Source organism: Penicillium longicatenatum, assembly GCF_028827895.1.
Source record: "Penicillium longicatenatum strain IBT 33135 chromosome Unknown contig_2_segment0_segment0, whole genome shotgun sequence".
Lineage (NCBI taxonomy): Eukaryota > Fungi > Ascomycota > Eurotiomycetes > Eurotiales > Aspergillaceae > Penicillium > Penicillium longicatenatum.
The window spans coordinates 4,911,983-4,918,729 of NW_026643120.1; positions in this window are offsets into that span (position 1 = coordinate 4,911,983).

Below are 6,747 nucleotides of genomic sequence, written 5' to 3' on the forward strand. Positions count from 1 at the left end.
GGGTGAGACAAAAGGCAGATAAAGAGAAGGATGCAAGCGCTCTGGCCAAAATCGTTATGGCGGTCATCAGCCTCATCGCTTCCCGCCCCCTTCGCTCACATGGACGAGCAGATTGACGTGGCTTCGATCGGTTCGCGGTAACCACATCGTTAGGTCGTAAGGTCTTATGCTCTCTTTGTCTTTCTCGTGACGGTTCGCTTTTGCTGGGAATGAGACCGCGGAGTTGCCGCTCTCTCGGTCATCGGTTCTCGCTCTATACCGCTTGTTCGGGTGTTGTGCTTGTCACACGACGACGAACCTGTCAACCGTTAACACATCAGAGCCCAAGTCGTTTATCCCTACCATATTGACGTTCGTCGATCATTGTCACATCGGTTTGCCCGGTCGCCTTTGCTAGAATAGACCATTTCCGGTGACTTCAGACTGAAAACAGCAGTCGACTTCGTATGTAATTGTATTCTCTGACAATACTCTTGTCTGAAAATTTCATGCAACTTCATGTGCCAACAGGAATCCTTGTCTCACTACCATTTGCATTGGTAGGTAATTTTTCATACTGGGCTGAAAATCCTTGTTTCAATAGGGCACCAGGTGAGGTCTAGAGTTGATGTCTCGTGTCCCCGTTATTCCGTTCTCTTCAAATTTTCGAAGCAATCGCGAATGAAGCTGAATACGAGAATACCCACGTGCCTGGAGGTGACTTTCTTTCGAGTTCTTCATATCTGAGAGCTTAAGCTCGAATTGATTCATTCTAGATCTCTACTACAGTGCGATTGGCATGCATTGTGGATATATATAGATCAAGAAACTACCCGGGAGGCCCACAATCGAGACATATTTTAAAAACTTCGTCGCACAACCTGGGAACCAAATAAACGACTTGGTCGATCATTCTAGACTTTCAAATCCAGAAGAGCAAAGTCATATCACGATCGCAAAGTCGCGACCCTAAAATCCAAACACTGTGGTTGGCGGGAAAATTACCTAGCCTACGAGCCCAAATACCAACAAAATGCCGAAACCTGGTAACAGCCTGTCAAAGAAATCAAGCATAAAGTGTAAAACCCCAGGATCCAGAACCTGAATGGGCGACTACAAAAATACATCAGCGCCTAGAAGCCAAAAAGACGGCTCAGACGGTCACGCAGACCCCATTCAAGAAAAGAAAAAAGGGCTGGGGCACAGACGGGCGTCTTTGACGCTTCTGATCAGCACTGGAACCGCCCTAGTTCGATCGACCAGGGGAAAAAAGGGGGGTCTAGATTCCCGGCCCCCGCCCTCATGACCATGAAGAGTCTTTCAGATCAGCAAACAAAGCGCCATCAGCGGCAGTATGTAAGCCAAATCAGCCACGATCACACCGACAACCGCCAGATCGTGCGGGATTCGGGGCTGTTCTAGAGGAGCCGCTGTAGCCCCGTCCAATGTGAGGGGTGGAAACACAAATGGCAATGCGACCTGTCAGAAGATAACAGAACCACCCCTCACCCCAGTTTGAATGGTGATGCACATGGTCTATTCCCAGGGTTCAGCCCCATGTCCAATTCTGTGGGGTGTTATTGGCCGTTGCTATGCTGGTTTTCAGGGTGATCTACTATATTTGTGCTTATGCTTGAAGCTAGGGAAGGGATTACTGGGGGCCCCTTTGGGCTTAAGTGGTAGCTCTAAAGCATGGCGTCGGCTAAAAACCCGTGTTTCTTTTCTTGATGTAGCTTACGGGCGACAAATCAAGAGTAGGTGAGGTTGGTTCCAAGTTTATGGCAGTTTAGCTCGCGCCAACAGGTCAATGTTGACTCAGTGGAAGGGGCCGGTGTAGAATAGCCGAATCAGGTGCGAATAGGGACACTATGTATGGGTTCATACTGCGCGATTCTTTCAACCATTTCCTCATCGAAACTGGCAGAACCTGGATAATGGAATTAGCCCGATATAGTAATGCATCAATATTGAAGATTTGTCCTCGCGTCGATATATACTATCAAATGACGAGGTGGCTGCAAAAGTATAAAGAGACATAAAGAATTCTTTGAGAAATGGCTTAGTCTAGCCATGATAGTGGGTCCATAGCGTCGGAGAATGGCAGTAAAGGCATGCCAGGGCTCCCCAATACCCGGTACGGATCTACAAGGAAGGGGATGGCAGATTAGCTCACATATCTGGAGTGCACACATGCATACAAGGGGAAGCTCACCTGCACTTTTCCCGGTATTCTAGCGCTGGCGTCTATCAACCGCTGAGCAGCGTTGTTATGTGAAAATGCTATTAAACTATTTGGATAGAGCTGACTGTAGTGTATGAATTTAAAAATAACGGGCAGTTGACCCCTATTGACAGAAGATTTCAGAGCCAATCACATACTTTCATGGCCCGTATGAGTGCTTTAGTCCTCACCGATGGGACGATGTGACTGACAAACTACGAACCACAACCAGGCAACGCAAATCATACCAAGAGCTTGAGATTTGCAGACTCCTGGCGGAAGTGATATTGTAAATTGATCGCGGATAGGCAGCTCGTACATCCGGTTGGACTAAAGGAAAACCCATTGGTTTCAGCTATTTAGCTATTTAAAATCGATTGTTAGGGATTTCACAGATGCTTCGGATTCCAATGTTCTTGACCTTTGTTCTCCCTTGGAAGGGAAAGTCACATGCATATATGATCCTTGAGTCGATCATTAGATTAAAAATAACACTAAAGCAGTAGAGGCGATAAGCCAGTACAATTTTAGACCCAAAGCTCAAAAGTCTCGATCCGACACTGATGACGGAAGGGATCTCCGGGATTGCAGTGAGATGCTACCATCTTTGGAATGAATCCAGATTGACTTTGTTCCCGATCAGCAACTCTCACCTGACCCCGTCTAGAAACCATGTTCAGATTTCACTCCCGCTTCCCCGCCACCAACATCCCTTGCGTGAACGAATCAGCGACTCGGACGTTTTCATGACTTTTAAGTATTCGGAAGCTTCAAAAAATACCACCGTTAGACGTGTGTTTGTATCCCTACGATGAACTGCCCTTTCCTGTCTTGCGGCAGATGCCTTCAGGATAGGCCGGGGGAGACGGTCCGAAGATAGGGCGGCTACGACATGGAATGTGATTCGCCGTCTCTGCTTCTTGTGTGATACAAAGAGAGAGCTTAGGGACCCGTCGTTCCTCACACTCTGGTGCGTATCACTATGACTAAATTGTTTTGGATGTTCATAGGTCGACCCAACATCAACAGCCCGTAGTTAGCGGATATCGTGGCACAAGTTATAATTTTGCTTTTTATCCCCTTTTTTTCTCCTTCTTTTCTTTTTCTTTCTTCGGCCTGTCATGGCATACATTGTGGATCAAATGTTGTTTATTTGCAGGAAATGTCACTCATTGGCGTCACGCTTTATCACACTTGATGCAAATATATTAGTTGAAGGTCAAGCCGAGGCATGTAGTAACTCAGATGCCGTGCCTCCTTGCAAAGTCACTTCCCAGGCTTGGTTTCCTTTGCCCTTTCCAGCGGTTGACATATGGTATTTTTCCTTTATGCCAGCCACATACTCAGGTAATGAAATCCGACAAAAGTCAATGATCGACGTCGAGCATGGGGCAATTCAAGGGCTTCGTATATGACTTCCACAGTGAGATCAGGCCATTCAAAATGCCCGAGGGGAAGCGTAGGACAATCCTGGTAAGATAGAACATAGTTCGTCAATATGTAAACTATGAGATCAACGAGCATATCCCCCGGATGCTCAAATCCCTGAGAATATCAAATTGGCCGGCACCTGACATGGAGACCCCTGATTCACAACCATTGGGACCGACCGGTAACTGTCATCACAGCCGCCCTGCCTCACACAAGCACCAGAAACAACTAGCGACGCCGAATGGAGCCCCTGTAAAAAGCCGAGACAGGTATTGGTATGAAGTACGTCACCGTCACAAGCCCCTGCCGAGGGCGTTCCTGCACATCATGTGATGTGCTCTCGTGACCTTGCCACTGGTACTCATCCATTCAAAAGTGACTTAGCAATTTCGCGAATTACTGCGAGTATTGTCAGTACCGAATACTGTGCAGTACAATTACGATTCCAAGGCGAGCTCCGAGACGAACTGGGGGCCGGTCAGCTGTTCTTCCTACGGCCCCATCTTCTGATCCACGCCTCGGCCATGCATCGCTGGCAAAACACCGGTATTTGTGGCGGCTCTTCTTAGGATACAGATGTAAAACTTCTTGGGCTATGGTTGACTTGATGCAAATTTCGAAAAAATACACGTCGCCTCAGCAGTCTAATTATCCCGCCAACTACCTCGGTTAAATTAACGTTCCGTAACGGCAAATTCCGAATGATCTTATTTCCCCGGGATCCTGACGGATTACGGAGAAGGACTAGAGGTGTGTAAGCTGAGGCGTTCCATGGTGAGATGCCCTCGTCAAATGCAATCTGCATTACTGGCAGCCTTCAGGTCATTGGTGGAGCCCTGTTGGGCTAGTATATTGATGTGTCTCGAGTAATTCCAGTTTTCAAATCGACATTCTCCGTACCACCCGAAATAAGGAAATTCAATGATGAGACTGAGACAGGACACTGAGGCGGACACGCTTTTAAGGTCCTCAATAGTCTTAGGAAAGTCCTTCAAGATGACCTTTCAAATCGATAGAAACCTGCTGCGAGATCAGGTGATCCCTCCGTTAGGTAGATCAGCGCCTCATCCTCCTTTCTATTGCCTTCCTTTCTCCCTTGACAACTCCACTCACAATACGTTGAATTGATTCGTCTATTTTGTCCCTTTCCAGCGTACCCGTACAACCATACTCGCACACCTTTGTTCCTGTCTCCTCTGACCGCTTCGACCAGCACATGACGTGCTGATAGAATCGTTGTGCAGTTGACGAGAGCAGGTCAGCAGCGATCACCCTCCAAACCCAAATTTAGGCTGCACAAGCGGGCCTGGAATAAGTGCTTTGCATGCTGTAGGTGATATTGGCGTAGTCGTACATCCGCAGGGAATAGTCTTGTTACCAGCGAACTGTTTCGATCGAATCAGAAGGTGAGGGTTGTGGTATACGTATTCCTTCGTAGATAGTATCATTAAGTTTTTCTTTTTTTTTTGTTTTTTTCCCCTTTCTTTCCTTTGATTATTTACTACGCCTTATTCTGCACGGTATTTATCATCAAATCTCATTTCAAAATAAGGGGTGATTGCCGATACCAAACGACCATCGGCCCATGGTAAGGGTTTTCTTTGCCTCCCTGGGCTGACCGACTATTTATGCATCCCCGCAATTTCGTGATTACTACTCCCCACACCCCGGTCCACCCCAGATTAAACAAATCCACAAATCCAGGGAAAAGGAAAAAGTCAAAAAAGCGGAAGGCAGATAGACAAATACACAGAGAAAAGCAGACTCGCAGATGATGCTTTACATTTCCAACAAGGCAGCGATTCCGCTGCTTCTGGTTTGACTGGAACATCACATGATGGATGAAACGTGCACTTCGTGCAACTGAACTTCGATGGCGCGTCAAGGTCGATCGGTCTGCATGGCCCAGTCTCCCGGGTTGAGTGGGAATCTCCAGTGGGGACCAAAGGCTGTTCGAATATCCGCCAGTCCGGACCAGACAAGGACTCTATTCTCTCGACCCCGTGAACAGCCGCTTGCCCCTCAAGATGAGGGAGTGCTTCCTCTCTCGATGCAGGTCCGCCTCCGTAGCCTGATCCTGAGGGTACGCTGATCCTTTCCCCCCTGACTACTTCGCCCTCGATGCCAGCTGGCAGACTCGTGACTGCGGACTGTGACACTAGGGCTGCCGTGTTCTGTTGGAGGTTCATCGCTGGCCAGGATGTGGCATCTCGGAAGATAAGGACTCAAAGGGGCGGTAAACCTCCCCTTTTCTCTTTTGCCCCCTTTGGCACGGTGGCTGACAAAGTCTATCCCACCTGATCTGTTCGCGAGATGCAAAAGAAAAACAGCAAATGTCAACGCTAATACCGACCCGCGTGGAAGGCAAACAATTTATTTCTGGAGAATCATACACGTAGAATAAAACATGCAAACCAGAACCAAATTGAATCGGATAAGCGCCATCTGATGTTTTGTTCAATATGAAACCAAGGCCACAATGTGTGATCTACGGAAGTATAACATTGGTTCCCCGGTATGTGGCCTAGTTTGAGAGTCAATCAATCGACCCATCCCTTTCTCCCGGATCGCTGCGTAGTGTAGATGGTATTTTGGGCCGGCGTCCTTCCCCAGAAATTTATCCTACCCCGAAGTCCGAATAGAAATAAAAATAAAGAAAATCTAAAGAAAGACCATGACCTGGGGCTGAACGTTTCATCCCCCGAATTCCGGCTTAGTATGTTAGCCGTTGCCAGCAAGTCAGACCCCAGAATTTTTGGTCGCTTGACCATCAACGTGGCTGAGGATTGTAGGGAATAATATCCAAGACCGAGGCCCAAAAGAAAAGATCTTTCTCGCTGGCCCCCCGGTATGTGGTGCGCTCAGCAAAGGGAAGCGTCCGTGACGAGAATAGCTTAACCGCGACACCTATCAGTTGGCGAGTCAGCCGGACCTTAATGCCCTTAGGCGACCAATGGTCGATGGTGCGACAATTCATCAGTCAGTAGGCCATCATGTATATCAGTCCCTCAGTAAATTACAGTGGCGAGGGCTTGTTCAAACGACCAGTGGCGTAGAAGATGGTCCAGGCTTTCCCTTCGTTTTAGACCAGTACATTATCACCATTGGACTATGTA